We start from the raw sequence: 11,158 nt of genomic DNA on the forward strand, positions 1-11,158 counted from the left end.
GGCCCAGGCAAGTTTCCAATCCCCTGCTCTGCAGGCATGTTGGGGCTCTGCTGAAGCCGTTTCCTACTTTTCTGTCCAGGCCCGGAGCGCAATTGCCGCAAGTACACAGTGTCCCTAGTCCTGATCTGACCAGGATGCGTGGAGGTGGAGGAAGGGTTGGAGCAACTGCGGGGTTCTCGGCCCGGGCTACTCTCGGGTGGACTCCAAAGGTTCCTTCTCCAGACTCCCCCTCCCGACAGCCCTGAAGGGTATCCAGACTGATCAGTAGACAATGGCACTGAGGGAAAGCGCCAATCACCCTTGCCTCCGTATGGGCCGCACAGTGCACAACACTCCCGCAAATCCACTCCCTCCTGGATGCTCCCCTTCCCTTGCCGGTCAGACATTAGGAATTCAAGCTGTAGGATTAAGGCCTGGGATGATTAGTATGAAAATGCCCAGGTTCCCTTTGTTCACATAGTTAGCCTTCACTAGTCTATCTAGAGTCTCCCCATTACTGTTCCCATGCTTAAATGTGCTCACTGTGTTCTCTTTAAGCTGCAAGAGGGAGGCATTTAAAAACCCCTCCCGTGAGACCCTCCAAGCAAAGGGTGTTATACGCCTAACAACCAATAGATGTCCCCTCACCCTCCGGAGATTCCTTTAGTTTACAGGGCAAGAAGATAGGCAAAAGGCACACTTTTTACTTTTGTCATCGTTTTTCATAATTAGGAGTTTATAGTGGCAGGGAGGAAAGCAGTAATGCCCTTAAGTCTGAATCCTCCAAGGGTCTCTAGCACAGGGCAAACTAGAGCCCCAGCACTTTGCCAAAGGAGGCCAGAAATACTTTGGCAAAGCCAGGTAGTGAGAGACGGGTTTTCTGGACCGGATTGAAGCTCAAACTTAGGGAGACGTCCCTGCACATAGTCTCCGGCACGGGCGCCTGAGGTCTATTTTTCTTTTCTTCCACTTAGATGGGAGCTTCTCTCTCAACAGTATTGCCAGGTTCACCACTAGCCTGCATACTGCTAAATTGCAAATGAAAAGTGCCTTTCATATGTTACCATGCTTGACAGCAATAATCTCTACCATGAGAGGAGAAAGTCTTGAGGAATCGCCCACTAAGGGAGGAAAATTGAGGGAACCCTCCCTACTTAAGATAGGCAAAAATAAATTTAAGGAGGCTTTTGGAGGATCCTAATAAATATTGAGATGTTACAAAACTTACGCCAGGTATTTGACTTCACCTGGAAAATTATGCTATTAACCATCTAGAGTACAGGCAGTTCCCAGAAACCATCCTAACTGGGATTCAAATAATGAGTAGGATGCGTAAAAAAACTATTATGCAGCCTTCAGGAAAGTCCTGCTATTTTCATGGGGAGACTTAGGAAAGCAATAAGAAAGCACACCACTCTGAATCCTGAATCCATAAAGGGTCACCTACTTTTAAAGTATAAATTTATCATTTAGTCAGCCCCAAATATTTAGAGGAAATTTCAAAATTGGCACGTGGCCCTGATCAATCCTCAGATGATCTTCTCCAGCTTGCATCTTCTGTTTTTAATAGACATCAAAAGAAAAGGGAACATATAGGCAAGAAAAAGGACTTATTAAAGATCATTCAAACTGATAGAAACTTTTAATGCCTTGCAATAGCCCATGCAATTTGCCCATTTAGGAGTTAAAAAGCAAACTGCCTAGTCCAAGACCTTAGAATAATGAAGCAGTAATTTCCCCCACCCTGTAGTTCTTAATTCATACACTTTTATCTTGGATTCCAACTGCTGCTTGGTTTACTAAGTTAGATTTAAAAGATGGTTTTTCCTGTTTATGCTAGACTCTGAATAACAATTTGTTTGCCTTTGAGGAACCAGATACTGTAGCTCAACTAACCTAGACAGTATTGCCTCAGGATTTACATGGCCCTCACCTGTTCCGGACAAACCTTAGCTAAGGACTTAACAAAATTCAGAGATAAAACATTCTGTGATTGTTCTCCAGTAAGTAAAGTACATACTTTATGTGCCTCCACCCAGGAGGAATATCAAAAGGCCATTGCAGAACTCCTAAACTTCTTAGCTAATAGGAATTAAAAGATCTCAAAAAATAAAGCTTAATTATGTCATCAACAGGTTCAATGCTACAGGAAATAGCCACCATAGGACAATATTCTGCCCCAGGAAGGGGCCTTACTTCAAGCTCCTGTCCTCAGCTTACCTATGAAGCAAGATTTAACCTGTTTGTCACAAAAGGGGAAAATAAATCCTGGATAAGTAGCCATAGGCAACTCAATAACCAATGGCATATCTCAGTGAGGAACTTAGCAAAGTAGCTTCATTCTCTAAAGTAATGGAAAATAAGGTCTCATAATTTTCTTTGACATTCAACCTGTCCTGATGAGATGACTAAAATACCCTAGGCACAAAGTTTCTGTTAAAACCTGTTAGGTCCTTCCAGATCTCAGTCAAGGCTTACATTGAAATGTAAATAAAAGGAGCCCAAAGGCTCAGTAGGAGACCGGTCTCAAACCCAAAGAAAAAAAGGTAAAAAAAGAGCCTTACCTAAACTCCAGCAAAAGTAAATTTTATGGTGCTTTACTAAAGTAATTAACGGCCGTATCATTTTTCCAGGACTCTTGTTTTTTTTTAATTCTATATATTTTTTGAGCTCATGATTTTTTTTGATCAGTTCTATTTTTTATTCAACTAGAGTTTTTGAACATCTGTTACATTGCAATGGAGATTCACCTATAAAGTTACAAGGCCTTTGATTTTGTGTTATTTGTATGTCGTGCTGTCTGGTGTTGTCTGTATCAAAACTGAGCGCTCCTAAAATTAAAATTTAAAAATGGATCCAAATACTTTTAATTCACGTGATTTAAAGGTTCAATTCAAATTGGGTAAACTAATGAAAGTAAAATGTCTTTGAAAATAACTCACAAGTCTGTAGGTGGTCAATCTAATAAAATATTGATGTTAATAAAATGTCTAATATCAATTGTTTCTAGGACTTTTCTTCAACAGGAAAGAGATAGCAAATACTGTTCAGGACACTTGCCTGCTTTCTTGGTTTTTACAGAATAAGTGAATTAGAGTTAACATGTATGGGATTACTCAAATGTGTTTGTAGAGACATCTGATTAATTTTCAAAGTTAAAATGCTAATTGTTAAATAACATCAAGTACTCTTAACTCTTTAAATTCCATGGGGTATCATACTTAAACATTATTGGTGTTTTTATAGGTTGGTAAATAAAAGGGTTTAAACTTGCTTTGTGTCATCACTAAACTAAAAACAAGGTTACTAAGAGTTATGTCCTAACAAGTGCAATTCTATGTACAAAGGGTCCCAAAAGTTTCAACTGTGTTTCAATTAGAGTACTATAAACAACAAAATATTTAATCTTATTAAAATAGAGCAATTTATCTAAATTCAGAAATTTCATAAGAGTTGTTTCAGAATATGAACAAAAAAGGGTCAACAGATAGGAAAGAGAAAATAAAAGGTTCTGGGTATGGAAATATATTTAGTAAAAGGGAAAAGGAAATGTTTCTGTGTGATGAAATACATGAGGGTCTAAGTAAGTGCTAAGAAAGTCTGTGTACGTAAAGGGCAAGTTTCAACAAGTTTGCGTGTAACTAAGTTGGTTGTATGTATGTGAAACAGCTAAAGCTATTTAAGGTTTTTCCTAAGGTGAAATACTAATGTTCTGAACAATTAGTCTTAAAAATTTTGGTGTATACAATTATGGTTAAACAACTGTTAGAGCATTGTACTATGTTACAGAGTCTACATTTTTCTTTAAAAACTAAATTTGGTAAGATAAAAGTGTCAAGGTAATTGTGAAATGGTTACTAGTTGTATATTAAATGTGTTCATATTTTCCAGGTATACAAGTTTTAAAGCAGGGAATTTATCCAGCTGCTATTCTCCAGATTAAACTTGTCTGTAATGGTAATTTTAAACTTATAAAGAGTAAATTTTATTGGGGATTAATTTCTATCATTTAATGTTCTATTATAGGACCTGTTATCAATAGGGTATATGTAAAATTTGTTACTTTTTACACTGAGATAAAGAATTTCAAGTGTAAATGTATTTCTAAACATTAGAGCCTGACTTGTTTAAAGGTTAATTTTGTGAAACATGAAAATATTTTGCCACTTTGACACACAAAAGGAAAGTTAAAAGCTCTCTCAGCCTTTCTTTGATTCATGTTTTAGATACAATGTTAAATTGTGTTAATTATAAAGTTTATATAGACTCAGGAAACAGTATATGTGAACTACTTAATGATATTTAAGGAAGAAACAAAAATCAACATCAGAATAAGAACACTTAAGGTCTGTAAAGAGCCATGCCTTACCTGAGATAAGGCTCTGCCTCCCACCTTACTGCATGTTAGAGTGACTCCAGCTTATTTATTTGTTAGTCAGACTTCAGCTTATTTAAAGTTATAGTCAAAAGATTATTTTTTTGTTGTAAAATTACTATGATCTCAAATAGGGAATATAATGTGGTTCTCAGTCAAAATTCAACATAGCTATTATACAAGCTGAATATATTTTTACTCTTGCTAATTTCATTTTGTAAAACTGTTACCTGTTAATGTTTTGCAGAAGTAGCTGCTTCAAGAACACGCAACCTAGGTAACTTGTGATAATAAGCCATCACCTAACAGATAGTGGTAACTTCCAGAACTAATGCAGACTCCAGTTAGATAAAAGGGTAAATAACTGTAAAGTTATGGACATTAAAGTTAAAGCCCAGTACTCTTACTTTATGACTGGTGAGACTGGCTTGCTGGATGATTAAGATCAAACTTAGAGATTGGAATTAAATACAGAAGGCAAGATAGACCAGTATTTGGATCTTTTGCTCTCAGTCAGCCTGAACCCAGGGAATAAGAGGACTTCTCTAAGGAGTGCTGCAACTCTGGGTCACACAACCTCCTGATCAAGGAGATTGTTGAGACTAGAGGATGAAAAATCACTCAGTGCATCTGCTGCAAAGGAGGGTCATGGAAAAAGGGAGACATCCCTTAATGCTTCCAAAGGAAGTCACCTCATCAAGGAGACCCCACCTAACCAATGGCACTGGTGGAGCTAAGAAGCTGCTCTTAAGTTCTCTACAAGTGGCCCCTGTGGGAACTCAGCTGACTCTTTAACAAGACAGGAACCAGGTCAATTTGACCAGCTTGATCTTAGACACCCAGCAAAACAGTTAAAACCAAAATATAGCCATTCTTGGGCATTTAAAAGAAATAATAGTTAAATGTAACTTAAGATGTACACTTGTATTAGCCCACTAGAATAGAGACTGGAAGCTACAAATGAAAGAAAGATTCTTCAGCAAATGTGCCTGATAACTATCAAGAGAAATTGCCAGAGTCAGAAGTTTTTAGTCAGTTTAAGGCCTGCAGACCTTCCTAAGCTACACAGGTAGACTTAATCTATGTTTGCTCGTATGATTATCTAGCCCTAAGTAACGGAAGTATAGAGATCTCTACTAAACACAGGTTATACCAATAAAGGGATATTTTACAAGAATCAAATGACATTAAGTAGCTTAACTATATTTTATGGGGACATCTATGACATTAAGAGTTAAATGTTGTGTTTACATTCCTGATAACCTGGACAATGTTAAAGTTCCCAAATAAAGGCCTTGTCCTTTCCAGCCTTTGCTAGGCCTAGTTATGGGAACAATTTCTCAGTTCTTCCACCACCTGGTGAGAGATTGACTTCTGTCATTTTCATGATACTCAGTGGCATGTTCCAGATGCTGCAACATTTACTTTGTACTAATCTCATTTCAGTACTCATGTCTTTTTGTTCTTCTATCATAGAAGCACCCACCCCCAGATGACTTTACAACCTGCTCTTCCCCAACCAGACTTCTACCTTGGACCCCTCGATTGACCCGATTTTTAAAAAAGGAACTCCAAACTGCTTTACCCCTCGCTGCCCCCTTTCAGCTTCGAAGCAGCCAGAACGACCGACGCCCCCTTTTCCTTAAAGCAGTTAGGAGTTCCTATAGCTAAAGGGGGGAATGAAGCCAGAATTAAGGACAGGTAGTTAGTGTAGAAATAGAAAATCGGGTCAATTCAAGGAAATGAAGCCATGAAGCCATCTGCCTTTGGAAGTTGGAGACTGCCCCTGGAAGAATGGAATATCAAAGATCTCCGGAGCCCATTGATTACCAAATTTACCTGCCTTTATCAAGGACTGCAAACAAGGAGCTGCTAATTAATGCCCCCTGGCCCTTACCCGCCTGAATCACCTTGGCCCTCCCCCTGCCCTTGGCTTCTCACTTATGCAAAACCGGGCCTAGTCACGAAGGCAGGAAGGAGAGATAAGGGGGGAAAGAACTGGAGAACAAAAGAGACTTTAACCTATAAAAGATGCAGGGTGTGCTCACTTCTTGGGACTTTAGAACATCAGCCATGGCCCCCTTCTCCCTGCCGGGAGAAGTCTGTATTATTCCCTTTAAATAAACCTGCTTAATATGCTTGCCTTGGCGTGCTTCTCTAGTGCTTAATCTTCAACATTAGAAGAAGCAGAACTCGTCACCGGTAAACGGCGGTATCAGATTGAGGATATTTCTGTGTCCAAGGAAACTCTTTTTTTTTTGCATCATTTTACTGAACTGTAAGCTTTTATGCATCCCATCTCCGTCATATGAGTTGAGAATGAAACACATTTACATCTAAAGTTTGCATCTAGCTTTTATACAGTATAAAAGAAAGAATTCCTTTTTTCTTTCAATGAAGAGGTTTTTTGTTTGTTTGTTTGTTTGTTTGTTTTCCAAACAAGTTAGCTTTATTTCATAAACTTGGGAAAACACAAACCTTAATATTCCTAATATCATACATCAATCAAATCGTATAGCACATAAACACACCTCAATCAAATAGTCCAAAGTCCTCTCTGCCTTGTCGGTTCCAACGACCTCGAATGCGACGTATCTTGGTCAGAGAGAAGAGGATGGCTGGTCTTGGAACTTCCTCCAGCAGATGATCTGGGAATCGAGGACAGGCAGGCTCCGCTGGTCGTGAAGCCATCAGAGCAGTGGAGTCTCAGTAGTCTCGATGGATGATCCATGGGGCTCACGAACCTGGCTGACGTGGATTCCTCAGGAGATCTGGGCTGAGTCGAGGAGTTGTCTGAGAGGGGAGTTTATATACCCTTCTTCTTGGCTTGTTTCCAATTCTGGTTCAGATGGTGTCTTATCTCCCTGGTGCAGTGCTCTCATGACACTTATGTCTTTTTGGCTTGCTGTCCATTAGGGGTTTGCCATTTATTTGTCAGGTGTCCAAGTCTGCTCCTTTCAAATGTTCTGTTTGCTTTGGATGCTGTGTGCTGGGCTGTATCAAGTTGTTGCTTTTGATATCTGTATACAGCTGCTTGCTTTAAATCAGTAGATCCTGAAATAGCTTTTCTTGCATGTCTGCCACTGCACATTTTAGTATTTTGCTATCTGTTTGAAGCATAAATTCCTATTTGCATTTTCTTCCTTGAAAAGGAAATGAGTGGGCCACCTATGTTTAAACAAAAAATTACAAGTTATTTACATATACTTGCATAGATTATACAGTCTTTTTAAAATAGTTTATATTGTTATTTCCCTTTTAATTGTCCCCACCCTTACTTCTCTCTTTGTCAAACTGAATTTACTGCTCTTTGAAATAATCACAAAATGAATGGCTGTGACAAAGAAACATTCATGAGTATTTGAAATCCAAAAGGAATGTTAAGGACCATAAAATATCCACTTTTATCTGGGAATACTCTGAGTGCTTTAAAATTACCCTTTGACTTCTTTAAAGGAAGCAAAGTAAATTTTATCTTCTTACAGACCAGTAAGAAATTCTGATTACTTTCAGGTGCATTGATACATGCCTGAAATCCCAGTGGTGTGGGAGACAGAGACAGAATGATTGCAAATGCAAGAACTGCCTCAGCAAGATAGTGAAGCCCTTAAACAATTTAGAAAGACCCTGACTCAAAATAGTAACTCCACTGTAAAGTGGCCCTGGGTTAAATCTCCAGTACCAAATTAAGAAGAAAAGAAAAAAAAAAAAAAAAAGAGAGAGAGAGAGAGAAAAGAAATTCTGATATTTTCATGAGGTAATACAATCAACTTTGTTGCTTTTGCTATTTATTTATTTTATTGCATAGTAAATACACTTGGCGCTTCAAGTAAGTGAGGGTCAATTCAGTTTGAGTATTTATATTGTAAGTTTTCCTTAATCCTTCTGAAAATTATACCCTTTTTTCATGACCAGTGAAAATCAGAGGTCTAGGAATTAAAATATAGTCATTTTCACTAATGATAAAAATTGGCTTGTGTAGAATTGATACCACCGTTTACAGGTGATGACTTCTGCTCCTTCTAATGCTGAAGTTTGAACACTAGAGAAGCAGGCCAAGGCAAGCATATTAAGCAGGTTTTATTTAAAGGTAATAACACACAGTTCTCCCTGGTGGTTGAAGGGGGCCATGGATGATGTTCTAAAGTCCCAAGAAGTGAGTGAACCCTACATCTTTTATAGGTTAAGGTCTCTTTTGTTCTACAGTTCCCTTTCCCCTTATCTCTCCTTCCTGCCTACATGACTAGACCTGGTTTTTCAGGTGACATGAATAAAGTGAGAAAAGGATGGGGAAGGGAAAGGGTCAAATGATTCAGCCCAGCAAGGGCTCAGAGGGCATTAATTAGCAGTTCCTTGCTTGAAGTTCTTGATAAAAGCAGGTAAATTTGGTTATCTATGGACTCAGGAGATCATTGACATTCCATTCTCCCAGGGGCATTCCCCAAATTCCAAAGGCAGATGGCTTTCATGGCCTTCCTTTCCTCGATTTGACTAGATCCCCTATTTCTACACTGCCTGTCCCCAATTCTGGCCTCAGAATCATGTGACACTTAGTTGGGTTTCAGAGATTGCATAATTCATTTCATACCAATACCAAAATTCTGATTGTAAACCAGGAAACTCTTTGGACAAACATGCTAGCTCATGATCTTCTCAGGAGCAGTAGAGTAAAGTATTGGGGAAACTACAACTGGCAACTTGCAAAGCTCTAGGATATGCAAATTAATAGCTCTGTCCTTTACCTCCTTATAACTCAGTCTTAGCATCTGAAAGATAAATCAGAAAGCTACCTTCCATCGTATCATAGAAAATAATTTGTTGTACTTATTTCTCAAAGTTGGGAGATTAATAGTAAAATTGATAATAAATAAAATGATGTCAGCATTGTTCCAGTTACCATTAGCCATGATTTAACTTTCTGGTATTGCTTATGCAATTTTTATCCAATGTAATAAAGTATTGATTTAAGTTTTTGATATTTTTCATATTTTAGTCAGATATATAGTTATGTGTCTTAAAGTAATAGTAATCTCAGCCTAAAAAATTCTCTTGTTTGAAATAAAATATATGTTAAAAACAAATTTATTTTCTTAATCTACTTTTCAAAATTGCTCCTTCTTCAAGTGATCAGGATTTAGAGGCTTAGAGATGATAATATCTCTAGGGCTAATGACAGATAAAATTGGGAACTCTAGTCTTCATTTCTGGATAATTAATGTATTCCATATTAAATTGACAAAGGAATGGCAAATGTTTTGCATCATTTACAGCAATTAGTAATATTCTAAAGCAATGAGATCTAATTCTAAACATATCCATGTAACAAGAAAAGTACAGAATACATTGTAATTTCTATTCCATTGAAACCTTTACTGAATGGATTTCTGCAAGGAAATTGTCAGTAAAACTCAACTGGATTGTTGATTAATGACTTCAGGATATTAAATAAAAAATGGTATAGCAAGTAAATGTTAGAATTAGGTTAAAACTGATAAAAGTGATACCGCCGTTTACCGGTGACGAGTTCTGCTCCTTCTAATGTTGAAGATTGAACACTAGAGAAGCACGCCAAGGCAAGCATATTAAGCAGGTTTATTTAAAGGGAATAATACAGACTTCTCCCGGCAGGGAGAAGGGGGCCATGGCTGATGTTCTAAAAGTCCCAAGAAGTGAGCGCACCCTACATCTTTTATAGGTTAAAGTCTCTTTTGTTCTCCAGTTCTCTCCTCCCTTATCTCTCTCCTTCCTGCCTACGTGACTAGGCCTGGTTTTGCATTAAGTGAGAAACCATGGGCAGGGGGAGGGCCAAGGTGATTCAGGCAGGCAAGGGCCCAGGGGGCATTAATTAGCATCTCCTTGCTTGCAGTCCTTGATAAAGGCAGGTAAATTTGGTAATCAATGGGCTCCGGAGATCCTTGACATTCCATTCTTCCAGGGGCAGTCTCCAACTTCCAGAGGCAGATGGCTTCATGGCTTCGTTTCCTTGAATTGACCTCATGGCTTCGTTTCCTTGAATTGACCCGATTCCCTATTTCTACACTAACTACCTGTCCTTAATTCTGGCTTCAAAAGCTTATAACTGTGTCAAGTAAAATTATGTATCTCAGAGTCACTGACATATTTTGGATTAATTTAACAACAGCTAGAAAATAATTTTGGCACTATGACTTGTTGACAAAAGGAAAACATCATTAGCTTAAATTAAGATAAGCTAAACATCTATATCTTATACCAGGTACATTCAGCAAATTAAACTAAGTGAAAATTTGTGGTCTCAGAATTATTGTATTTAGATTAATTATAAAATGATATGCTGGCCCAAGACCACATGTAGTCAGCAGAATTTAAAAAAACAATTTTGTTGAATCTTTAAGAACTCATGGAGTAGCCATCTCAGTATCCCTGTGAATGGAGTCATGGTGAGGATAGAGACTAAGAAATCCTCTATATTATTAACAGATTTCAGTATATTTAATTCTTTGTTTTCTTTTACCTAGTCAGGACTAGGCAGATCAATGTCAGACCCACAAGACTTACTCAAGTGTTGTCACACTATGGTATCAGCCACCTGATGTGCTTCTTGGTTCTGATGGGTGGGGGAGCAGCTTTATACATTATATTTCCCCATTTCTTTTTTTATAAGAAAATATTTTGCTCTCCAGTTCTTTTTGAAGCCTTTTCTCTCCTTCCTGCCTAAGTGACTGGGGTTGGTTTTGCAGGTGAGATGTAAAAAGTCCATTCTCCTTCCAGACTTCCAAAGGCAGATGATTTTCATGGACTTCATTTCCTCGATTTGACTGATCC

The sequence above is a fragment of the Sciurus carolinensis genome, unplaced genomic scaffold (genome assembly GCF_902686445.1).
Source record: "Sciurus carolinensis unplaced genomic scaffold, mSciCar1.2, whole genome shotgun sequence".
In the NCBI taxonomy this organism is placed as follows: domain Eukaryota; kingdom Metazoa; phylum Chordata; class Mammalia; order Rodentia; family Sciuridae; genus Sciurus; species Sciurus carolinensis.